This window comes from Lissotriton vulgaris, chromosome 7 (genome assembly GCF_964263255.1).
Source record: "Lissotriton vulgaris chromosome 7, aLisVul1.2, whole genome shotgun sequence".
NCBI lineage: Eukaryota > Metazoa > Chordata > Amphibia > Caudata > Salamandridae > Lissotriton > Lissotriton vulgaris.
Genome location: NC_141695.1, coordinates 1,441,673,655 through 1,441,686,486, shown reverse-complemented (window position 1 = coordinate 1,441,686,486; position 12,832 = coordinate 1,441,673,655). Strand labels below are relative to the sequence as shown.

The window sequence follows — 12,832 nt, the reverse complement described above, 5'->3', positions numbered from 1 at the left end:
ATGCCCCAAACAAACATAGGCAACTGAACTCTGGAGGGGCCCCTCAGGAAGTACTACAGGGAATGGTTACTAATGATGAGTGAACTTTTGCACCTGCTGAGTGCTTTCAGTTTTGCAAAACTCGTTTTTCTGCAGAACAGCAACTGTAATGCCCCAAACAAACTTACTTGTGAAAGTTGATTTCTAATCCAAAAGTGATCCAAAGAAAGTAAAAAGGCCTCAAATCCAAAAAAGTGCAGGCAAATGTCAACCTGAGGAGTTATTCTGATAAAAATCATAATTTTCAGAAGGTCTATGCTGCTTGCTAGTGGATTTCTTGTGCAGAATTGCACATTTTGTAATTTCGCGAGTGCGAGATTGTTGCTGCCCGCCGCACCTACATGTTCGCAATTGCGAACTCTCGGGATGCGTCGCAAAACTCCCAAGGGATCCCGCAGCAAGATCCAAAATGGCGCAGCACTCGCAAAATATTGAGAAAAACAACTCGGCAAACGCTGAATGACGGTAAGTGAACGCCGCACACCGCAATATTGTATCACCAAGAAAAAAAATCCGCTGCGTGCGAATTTGCGGATTTTCGGTAAATTCGCAAGAGTTCGCGGATTCGAATTTACCGAAAATCTGCTAAATCCGCAAGCGGAACGGATTTTCCGCCCATGCTTATTTAGTACGTCTCTTCCACAGACGTTATCCTTAGAAACCCAAGCCTGTGGGAGGGGCCCTGAGGGGTGTGTACTGTCGTTCCTGCTGCTTCTCCCTCTGCAGCACGCAGAGTCGCGAGGTATAAAATACCTCACTCCTAACAACAGAATGCTTCGTGTTCTAGTGTTTCTGACAGAAATCCACATGACTCTCAGTGGATAAGTGTGGCTCACTGGTTAGAGGAGGCAGACCTGGAGGCAGAGGTCAGCCCGGGACCAGGGTTCAATTCCCGGCTCGGCGGGGTCTTGAGTCCTAAAATGTCCATGGACTCGACAATTCTCGCCCCGGTGCCTACTCGATTCACGGGTTCACACTCTGCGACTCTGGGCAATAGCTTGCTTAATCTCCACAACGGCCCCTCGCAGCGGGATGCCTGGCTCTCACCTTGCGGATACCCTGCCGGGGTTATCTCACAGGGGAATACCAGGACGGGTTCCCTAAGCAAGCGCTTACAAACCGCTCGGTGATTTGCGCTATGTAAATTCCTGTACATTTACATTTACATCTCATACTTTCGGGTTCCTGGTGTCTCTCAACGGCTTTTAACTGATCGTCCGGGTTCCCTCAACGGCGCTTACCTGATCATCCGGGTTGCTGCTGCGCTGATACTTACCCGGTGGCGGTGGCGATGTCCTTCTACTGGTTCACAGCAGCTATCCCTCGCCTGGCCCTTCCAACAGCGGCATCGGCATCATCTCCAGGCAACTCAGGTCACAGCTGAAATATCTCTCGGGACATCAGCTCCGGGGGCATTACTCACGACTCCAGTTGCGGAGGTGAGTTCCAGTTTACTTTCAGAATTATTCCTGGGCTGCAGTGGTAATTCCTTTTATCCCATTGGCGGCGGCAGTAACCCCTCACAGCCCCAGCTGCGGGGGTGAGTTCCAGTTCCCCAAGTAGATCCCGGGTTGCGGCAGTGCCTGGAAGAAGCTTATATAGCATTTCCTGAAACAAATAAACATATAAACAAAAGAAAGAAATGTAGTTCTACACAGTGAATTATGTTGAAATAAACAAGCTATACAGAGAGCTATTCTTATCTGCAAAGCTCTACTATTCTTCAACCCTTTTCTGTGAAGACCAACTGCCTTTTTTATTGCCTTGAATTTAAGCCATGCAAATAAAATGGGACATCAGTATACTTTTGGTACTAATTATCACTCCTGATCAATCAGAAGGAATATCTTAATTTTCTATGTTATTTCTTACCTGAAGACACTCCAGAAATCTACCCTCAAAGCTGTGGTAGGTGTGTCCGCTCTCATTTACATACTTAATCGTTTCTTCCCTGTGTAGATTGACCCCAGCCTTCAAAGCACCAACCAACTCTCTGTTTCTTTCCATAGAAAATACATTCACCAACCAGTTGAGTAAGGACCAGATTGAAGAAGGGAAGTCATAAGGTGGATTAGTAGCAAAAAAAAACAACCTTTATTACACAGTCTTCTCCCCTGTCTGCCATTACTTATGTTCTCTTCTCCCTTCTTTTCAGAGTACTTACAAACCTTTGAGTTCTGTGCCTGGACTGAGAAAAGCTGGTCATCACCCCCCTCTGTTATCTTCCCTTCTTACCCCAGTCTATCTCTGGCGCTTTGACCTAGTTGTGGTGCGGGGAGCAACTGATGGGGGGTAGGGACTTATCATCTGTCATATCGCTCCTGCAGAACTGTAAGTACCCTTGTCACTGTGTGAGCGAGACAATGAGTGTCTCAATGGATGAGTGAGTGGGTGTTTGAGTGTCCATATGGGTTTGGGAGTGGCTGCATAAGTATCTCACTGTGTGTCTGAGTGGGTGCATGAGTGTCTGAGTGAGTGTCTCAGTGAGTCTGTGAGTAGGTGTGAAAGTGTCTCAGTGGGTTTGAGCATGCATCCATGAGTGTGTGTCAGTCTGTTCAAGTTGTGTTCATCAATGGCCATGTGGGGTTCCATATAGAGTTTGTATTGTGATATTGATCCCTCCCCATTCAGTAGGCCTTACTGGGTCACACCCCTTGACATGTATATATATACTGAGTGTGCTCTATTCACACGAGGGTTCTCATTGACATTGATTATCTATTTATGTTTTGTCTGTATTTGGATTAATCCTATACTTTCGTGATACCAGTTTGTTCGATTATTGAAGTATGTCCAGTTTGCAAACTTAAGTTTCACCAAAAATGAGATAGGCATGCTATTACAAAGAAGATTCACTTTAAATTCAGAAGGGGAGAACCCAAGCTTAATGGAGCAAACAGGCAGAAAAATTGTTATGTTTAAAGAGAAAGTAATACGCACACATCTGCACGGAGAGGTCCTCTTAGAACATCTTAGGAATTGAAATATTCAATTAGGACTTCAAGTTCAGAACATGCCTGTTATCTGCGTTGATGTCCCCAAGTACCTAGGGGGTTTCAGCTGTATAACAACTGAATGTTTCAGAGATTGGATGTTTTTATCCATTAACATGACAGAAACGATTAGTATCAAACAGTTGGAACAAATGTGTGAACCAGAGGAAGCAATAAAAGTAAATACTGCCATTGCAGATTCAAAATCTCTTTTATTACTGATTGAAAAAGAGCTGGAGGTCTCTGACTTCAAAGTAAACACTGAAACATTCAAAGAAAAGAAATTAGAAAAAGACCTTTTACATTTCTCGAAAGAAGGGGATACCCATATTTACAAAAATATTTCTACAACCAGGTGAATAACAGGCAATATCTCCCCCAATACCAGGGTAGAAGCAAAAGAAGGCTCATTGTTTTCTCTGACTGTTTCTCCTACTCCAGCTTGAATAGCAGTGACTCAGAAACGAGTCCAAACACTTCTGAAGAACCCTCACAAGAATGTTTTTCAGGGAGAGGACGGGGATGAGGTGGAGGGAGACGATTGTTCAATCCCAGGCAAGGAATTGGAGAGATTCGAACAAGAGGACAGGTCTTCAGATGGGGCAAAGACAACTGATCCAAATATATAACTCATCCAAAAGAGACCTTGATGATATGGAACAAAGGGGCATATTATCAAGAAACGACGTTAAAATGATCGCCGCTTTAGCGGCAGAAAACTGCCGCTAAAGCGGCGATAATGGGCTTGATAATAGGCCCGATTCCAAAAGAAACCCATGTTCTGGTGTCAACATGGGCTTCTATTGGAATTCTCAAAGGCATATTATCAAGCCCATTATCGCCGCTTTAGCGGCAGTTTTCTGCCGCTAAAGCGGCGATAATTTTAACGCAGTACTTGATAATGTGCCCCAAAGTGTTCTAACTAAAGGAATGTCGGGGCATATTATCAAGGACGGGCGTTAAAATTATTGCCGCTTTAGCGGCAGAAAACTGCTGCTAAAGCGGCGATAATAGGCTTAATGCTATGTCCTTGAGAATTCCAATAGAAGCCCATGTTCTGGTGTCAACATGGGCTACTATTGGAATTCTCAAGGGCATATTATCAAGCCCATTATCGCCGCTTTAGCAGCAGTTTTCTGCCGCTAAAGCAGCAATCATTTTATCGTCGTGCTTGAAAATATGCCCCGTCATTTGTTCCAACAGTGAAACCTGACTTCACACAAACTAGGCTAGAGACTATGCAATTTTTTCAGAACCTGAGCCGAAAGATCAATTTTTCAGATAAAGATAATTTAAACGCAGTGGTTTCTTAGGATTGAGAAATTGATCTACCTTCTTTCCTCCTACTAGTTCAGTACCTGTTGAAGTGATTTTTTTGAGAAGACAGTATTATGTGAGCTAGATGTTGTTGAATACCAAAGGAAATACCATATTTCCTTTGGTATTCAACAACATTCAACCACATCTAGCTCACATAATACTGTCTTCTCAAAAAAAATGCTTCATGTTGTAAATAGGGTGCAACGTGGCGCATGGTTTACGCCGCCGCTGCGTCACAGAAGTGACGCAACTGTCGTGTCGTCTCGCCTGACCCCTGTCTAGGGACAGCACAGGCGAACAGGAAAGGACATCAAGAGGAAGCAGGAACCGGAAAGGGAACTAGTCTGTAAGCCAGTGAGAAGCTGGCAGGGAATAAAGAAAGACGTGTTTCTAGAACCTCCGACTCCTGTGTCATTATTAGAAAGGGGAAATATGACAATGGCGACAAGGGTGGGATGATACAAACCCTCACAAAGGAAGTCACATCCCCGCCTTCTACGAGTGGCCCGACAAGCGAGTCTGCAGTTCCACGCATCGGAAAAGCGGAAGAAAAAGAAAAAAAAACTGCGAAGTTTAAACCGGCGCCGAAATTGCCCAGAACAACACCAGCGCACCAGGAGACATTGCGCATACTCTCCAGAAGCAGTAGCGCGGAGCAAGAGCTCCCATCTCACCGCACAGACGGCCTTGCCATATCGGATCCAAAGCTGCACCCTCGAGGACGCGAGCACGAAGCTCAGCGAGAGGCAGGGGTGAGTTGAGCACCAGCGGGCATGAAAAGCCAGAAAGCGTGGCTGCAGCGCCGTCAGGAGTGCGAGCGTGCATGTGGGCAGTGAACAATAAAGCCCAGAGAAGACACAGCGTCCCACACGGCGGCCATATTGAGGTCAGGCGCCATTTACTGAAAAACCTTAAAATATCATAAAAAGAGCAGGAAAGCTCCCCAGTCGGATGTAATTAAACACCCTGCACCAATAGACGCTCCACAAATTAATAAACCCTAGCAAAGCCAGCAGGAAAGCTCTCACTTCCTCGAAATTGAGCCTGTAACTACAAAAGGGCGGGAAACAAATTCCTAAATGTCCGACACTGAACCTAATAGTACGTCTGGAGGGAACGTCGCAACAGGCTCAGCCCCACAAGCTAACACTGCAGGTCCAGCCCCACAAGCCAACGCAGCCATGATGCCTCACGCACCTATGGGGGCCCCCTTCATGCGGCAACTGCAGCAACTAGTGTTGACGCCAGGCAACAGCATGGGGCCGGCGTGGAAGAGCTGGAGTGAAGACTTTGAGGATTACATGGTCGGATCCTCGGTGCAAGACCCCAAACAAAAATTAGTAGCCCTAAGAAACCTAATAGGTCAAGAAATAGCACAAATCATCAAAGGCCTGCCAAATGCAGCGACTGCCACATATCAGGATGTAAAAGGTGCCCTCGACAGACGCTTCCTTCACAAGCGCAACGTAGACTACGAGCGATATACGTTCAATCTAGCCACCCAAGAAAAGGAGCGACTTCATCATGCGCATCATGAGCGACTTCATCATGCGCATCAAGCGGATGGCACGATACTGTGAGTTTGACAACTTCAAAACAGAGGATGCCCTGCGACTCCGCATTATCGATGGATGCCAATCTGAGTCTCTCCGCCGAAGACTCCTAAAGAAACAGTACACCCTAGAAGAGATTGAAGAACTAACAAGAATCAACGACCAGGCGGAAAACTATGCCAAACGAATGGAAACTCACAAACCGGATAGAAAAGAACACACTCTCCGGGTACAGTCACATAAAACTACCAGGCCCACGTCAAACTCCCACAGGTCAAGCAAGCAACCTTACACTTCTCGGAAAACATCATCCAGACGACATTCGCGACACACCAAACCTACCAAATCAGCGCCTATCTGCTACAGATGTGGACAAGACTACCCACACTCAGGACAATGTCCAACAATTGGTCAGCGATGTCATCGCTGTGGGAGAGACAATCACTTCAAAATAGCCTGCCAGGCCAAACAACCAACCCACAGGTCGTCAAACAAAAGCCACAACACGCGGCACCACGCACGCGCCATAAAAGAGAGAGAAGGGCGCTCATCTAGCTCCTCAAATTCCAGCCTTCAATCAGCATACTCGTACCGGTCACGAGGTCGATCCACGAGCACACACCAATCCAGATACCAGACAACAGAGTCCTATCGGTCACGCAGAACCACGTCCAGCGACTCCTCATCGCATACGCCTGTGTCGCAGGACAGCGACGAATACATCTGCATGGTATCAGACCCCGACCGCCTGAAACGATACCCAAAACTGGACATCATGATAGGAGATCACCCTGCGAAATTTGTCCTGGAATCAGGAGCGTCGCTAAATGACATCTGCGCTCTAGAATACTACAACATGAAACAACAACCCAAACTGGAGCCAGCAGCCGTTCGCATATTCACATGGATGTCACGCAAACCCCTACCGTGCCTAGGTCGGTTCCACACGACCCTCACATTCAAGGATCGGAAAATCTCAGCCTACATCCATGTGGTAGAAGGACCAGACGTGGCAGACTGTTTACTCAGTTTACCCACAGCAGAAAGGTTGAAACTAGTGGAACTCCTCTACATGACCGAAGATGCCCCTGATATCGTGGCAAAATTCCCGAACCTCTTCAAGGGCCTTGGAAAGCTGAACCACTTCAAGGTGAAGCTGCACATCGACGAGCACGTGACACCCATCGCTCAACATCACAGGAAGGTGCCGTTCCACCTACAACAAGCCGTCGATGATGAGCTGCAAGATCTTTTACAAACGGACATCATCGAGCGCACTTCAGGACCCACCCCATGGGTATCACCAGTTGTGGTGGTCCCCAAAAAGGGACAGGACAACAAGGTCAGACTATGTGTGGACATGCGCGCACCCAATACAGCCATCGAACGGGAGCGTCACCCGGGGCCTCATATCAGTGATATGATCACGAGACTCAATGGCGCCACCGTGTTCTCCAAGCTCGACCTCAACAAAGGTTACCATCAGCTGGAGCTTCATGAAAAATCTAGATATATCACGACGTTTACCACACATCAAGGCCTTTTCCGTTACAAACGTCTGAACTTTGGCATTTCCTCGGCCGCCGAGATCTTCCAGGAAGCCATCCGACGAGTCATACAAGGCATCCCCAACGCCTTCAATTATAGTGATGACCTGTTAGTTTTTGGCAAAGATCGAACGGAGCACGACACCGCTCTCGACAGGGTATGCCACGCTCTGCTGACTGCAAACCTAACACTCAATGCCAGCAAATGCGAATTTCACAAGGACACCCTGAAGTTTTATGGACACATCTTTTCCAAAGATGGGATGAAGCCTGACCCAGAAAAGGTAGCTGCTCTCGCCGACACCCAGACACCCCGGGACGTGAGTGATCTCCGCTCATTCCTTGGAATGGCGAGCTACTGTGCGCGCTACATCCGTGACTACGCCACAATCAGCTACCCCCTACGAGAATTCACACGCCAGGGTCAACCCTTTGAATGGACCGATGCATGTAAACAGGCATTCACAGTGATCAAACAAGCCGTTGGATCTGCCATAAATCTTGCCTACTTTGACACAAAAAAGAAAACTGAAATCACAGTCGATGCCAGCCGGTGGGCCTAGGCGCCATCTTGGCTCAGTACCATGAGGACTCTGACCAGCGCCACATCATCGCATATGCAAGCCGCAGCCTCACGGACACCGAAAAAGCATACTCCCAGCCAGAGAAAGAAAGCCTAGCGGTGGTGTGGGCGTGCAAACATTTCCACCTGTTTGTCTATGGCAAACACTTCACAATCATCACAGACCATCAAGCACTCATCACGATTTTTGGAAACCCTAACGCTAAAATGCCGCCACGCATTGAACGGTGGGGTCTACGCCTGCAAGACTACATATTCACCATTATCCACAAACCAGGCAAAGCCGAGAATCCAGCTGACTTTATGTTACGTCAACCCATAGTCAGTGCTCGAGCTGCACCATCTGTAGCTGATGACTACATTCACTTTGTCGTCGACACAGCATGTCCACCCACGGTCCCTCTGGAAGCCATTCAAGAGGCATTGGCGCTTGACCCGCTCGTGCAGGCAGTCATGACCCGTGTCCGCACGAACTCCTGGAGGGATGTGAAGCGTTCGCCCCAAGACTCTGACCAGCTCCTTCACGACCTCACAGCTTTCCAGCGTGTACACGACGAGCTCTCCATCAGTGACAATGGGCTCCTCTTGAGAGGGAGGAGGATCGTGATTCCACACAAGCTGCGCCAAGGGGTCATCAATCTGGCTCACAAAGGCCACAGAGGCGTAAACGCAACAAAGAAGGCCCTGTGAGAACGTGTCTGGTTCCCCACATTGGATCACATGGTAGAAACGACCTTGAAAGACTGCATGACATGCCATCTGGTCAGTCGGGAGGAACCACCTGCACCACTCCATATGTCGGAACTGCCAGACGGGGTATGGCAACAAGTTGCAGTCGACTTCTTCGGACCACTGCAGTCAGGACAATATATCATGGTTGTCATGGACGAATGCTCACGATTCCCATTTGCACACCTGATAACATCCACCAGAGCAACAACAGTCATCCCAGTACTGGATGAAATCTTCGCGGCATGGGGCATTCCCCTACGGGTGAAATCTGACAATGGGCCACCGTTCAACGGCCATGAGTTTACAGACTTTGCGACCCACCTCAACTTCAAACATCAGAAAATCACTCCACTATGGCCCCAGCCCAACGGCATGGTGGAACGATTTATGGGGACACTAAAAAAAGCAATTCAGCAAGCCGAGCTAACACAACGAGACATCCAACAAACATTGAACGAGGTACTAAGGGCATACCGAACCACGCCACACAGCACTACAAATCAGTGCCCGGCCACCGTGATGCTGGGAAGGGCGCCCCGCACTCGACTACCCATGGTGAACACTACTCTCCAGCCACGAACCATCACTGTTGATCACAACACACTAGTCGAGATGGACCACGAGAAGAAACTCAAAATGAAGACATATGCCGACCGGCGCAGACGCGCCAAGGAAGCTGACATCCAGGAAAGGGGACTGGGTGATAGTCCGAAGCGACCGGCGAGCAAAGGTAGACAGCCGATATCTTGACACTCCCTTACAAGTCAGCAAAAGGAAAGGAACCATGATCACGGCAAAGGCTGACCACAAGCAGATAACGAGAAATATCTCACACTTCAAGAGATGCAACCTACGCAGCAACCACGAGGCTTCCTCGTGTCAAGTTTCAAGCGACTCAGCAAGCCAAAGTGATAACAGTGACCAAAACCGTCACAGCCCCACACGAATCACCAGTGCCGTCAACCACCCTGTCCAAGCATCATGCCGAGAGAGACGTCCTCAACGACTGATAAGAAAACCACGACGACTGGTTGAAGAGATGTAAATGAAGGTGAGACTCTGTACAAAAGGGGGAGATGTCGTGTCGTCTCGCCTGACCCCTGTCTAGGGACAGGACAGGCGAACAGGAAAGGACATCAAGAGGAAACAGGAACCGGAAAGGGAACTAGTCTGTAAGCCAGTGAGAAGCTGGCAGGGAATAAAGAAAGACGTGTTTCTAGAACCTCCGACTCCTGTGTCATTATTAGAAAGGGGAAATATGACAGCAACTGCGGCGCAGATGAGGCGCAAGGGGCTTGTAAATCTGCCCCTATATTATTAAAGAATAGTGTATTGCTCCGGAACTTCTGCTTTCTAAAGTGGTGGTAGGTACCATGAAGTCTTTGACACTCTGAGCAGTGACTTTTTAAGCTAGTAAAGCTGAACTGTGGGTCAGACACTCGCGCTCTCTGTGCTGTTGTACATTTATTAAAACAACAGTTCATCGTAAAATATACTATTTGGACACGTTTATGTTAATTAGCATTACATAAATATATTTGTCGCTAAAACCTTATGACTGTTTTGCAAGCCTGTAAAGCCTAAAGCTAAAATACAGCGAACTTATATTAAAGGAACGTGATAAAATACTTAATTGATCCAGGATCCTGACTATGAACTTAAATCCCAAGTGACTCCGGGAGAGGCCCACGAGACCCCGCGTATATCTGTGTCTCACCCTGATCATAATAAACTTCCTTACCTCAGCATTGACATCACAATCTCACAAAACGCCATTCACTGTAGCGCAAACATATTTTAACGCAGCCTGGTCTGTGTTTGGTATCTCCTCCTGACATCTAGCGGCAGAGGAAGATAACTGCATGCACTTGAAGGAGAGGAGTTAACTAAAAATTCTGTTCCACATGATATCAGATGAAGAAAGCAGACGATGTTCCTATTGTGGTGTGTTCAGGTGAGTAGTATCGCGGTATCACTTCTGTAGAAGAAAAATTAGTAAAATATGCTGAGGGATAACGAGACAGATTATATTTTATTGATTAGGCATAGCAGGATATATAATTTAAAACAGACATTTGACATAAAATAGAATTTAAATATAAAATAATAATTATTTACAACTAATTCGATAGCTCATAAATTGTTGACTATGCTTTACCGCTAATAACTCAATTACATAATGGGGTTCAGAGGACTTATGCTCAATAATGCTGTTCTGGCAGTCAACCTAAAGCTGCTTATGTATTTATCTTCTCAAATGATCATGGTGTGAGCAAAAAGAAGTGAGCGTTTGTCTTTATGAACCATAAACGCCTTTATATCATGTCTGAACCTGAGTGCAGCGGCCATGACTATGGTAGGATCCTCCCCAGCCCGGTAGCATGTAAATGAATCACGCCGTACACGAAGCTCGGCCTCACACCACTTATTCTCTAGAAGGTAACCATTAACTGATGCTTACTGCGTCGTGAATTTTATCAAACACCCATTCTAGACTACGGGCTCCGTTAGGGACCAGAGGGGGCCCACGCTCTAATACCCAAGACACTACTCCCCTTTGTTAAATAAAACGTATAAACAAAACATATAAACATCATACTTTCTCAATGAACTGTCAAGGCACTTGAACTACTCGTCCAAATCTCGTTAAGTGAGACTGAGATGGCACAGGAGAAGCAACCAAAGCAGGCACTGGCAATCAAGACAAAGTTGCGGACCTTGGTTCTTGGGCTCTCCTGACCCTCTGATGAAAGAGTCTCACTCCTGATGTCTGGAACCGACAGATTCCATGGCAGGTGCTGTGAATGTGAGGAATCCCTCGTAATGGACTTTCCAAGACAATGAGTAGTTAACAGTTGTCCCTTAGTATTCACAACTTGCAATGGATCAGCATCGAATGGAGCATCAGATTTTTGTTTTCGCCTCTGTCTCACAGGGACAAGATCGCCTTCTCAAAAAGTGAAGTCCCAAGTACATCGAAGCTTGTCAGCATTTGTCTTCATGCTGGACTTGCGAGATGCATTGGTGATTCAAACTTCCTCAGCATCAATTGTTCTTTCAGTGACCCACTGGGGCAACGTTGTACCCATGGCTCTCTCGACCAACATGGCGGACGGGCTTTTGCTGTTTGTAGAATGAGGAGTTGATCGGTATGCACGAAGAGTAGACTGAAGAACTGACTTGAACCCAAGTCCTTCTAGCTCAGCACGCTGTACAGGTTTCTTAATAAGTGACAGTCTGAAAAGTTCCCTCACTGCTTCACATGATGCAGCTGCAGTCCACCCAACTGGAATGATTGGCTCTCTGGCACTCTTCCTCCTGATGTCACTGTTGACCGACTATAGGAGGAGATGTGACACACCATACATGCCGGCCTGCTCTCATCAACACTGATTCCATTCACATTGTTACTGTTCATTGGGCTTCCAGCTGTCCTGGGCTTGGACGCCAGGACATGGTAGGAGTTGCAAAGTGAAGAGTCAGGGAACTCATCGACGGATGGAAGCCGGGCGTGCAGCAGGTAAATCATGTGTCAGAGCGAGACAGTGCATTGTCGAAGACACCTAACAAATGAAATGTTGCTCAGGTCTCCAGGCAGTGCCCTAACCGCCAGACTACTGGCACCACCCAAAAGAACCACGTTCTTCTCCCCTAAATTTAAACTGTTATGCAGCAGCACCCCAGTGGCAGAGTTGTGGTGCACGGGAGGGAGTGGTCATGATCACAGGGGATCTTCCAGTTGGCTCTGGCCCGGAGACAGGTTATGTGTAGGGGAGGAAACCAATGAAGAGCAGAGAAGACCATCTGTGAAGGAACAGTGCTATATGAAGAAGGTAATTTCTGTTCCCATTGGGCTCAGTGGGCCGTGCTGTTGCCTTCAGCTTGGTGATCTACCCAGCCTGGCTGAGCAGCGGGGCTGATGTAATGCTTAAGTTGCCGCACCCGGCTGTTACTGGTGCGCCCAGCAGCCTGAAGCTTTGGTATGATGTATGGAATTATTTCCTATTCTTTATATTGCCATATTAGTCGTTTTTATCCAGCTGCTATAGCCAAGTTAGGACCTAC

At 47.3% G+C, this 12,832-nt stretch overlaps 1 protein-coding gene across 2 annotated transcripts in view; it reads left to right on the top strand.

Moving 5' to 3' along the window:
• The first annotated feature begins 9,946 nt into the window (after nucleotides 1-9,946).
• The window catches only part of LOC147705801 (transmembrane protein 272-like), a 144,092-nt gene continuing 141,206 nt past the window's right edge, over nucleotides 9,947-12,832 (top strand). The window contains exon 1 of one of the 2 annotated variants that reach the window (XM_086928983.1): nucleotides 9,947-10,131. The gene's annotated coding sequence lies outside the window, so the exon portion shown is untranslated. Of the gene's footprint in view, nucleotides 10,132-10,674; nucleotides 10,722-12,832 lie in introns of those variants that run through there. The other variant, XM_086928984.1, reaches the window with a different exon arrangement.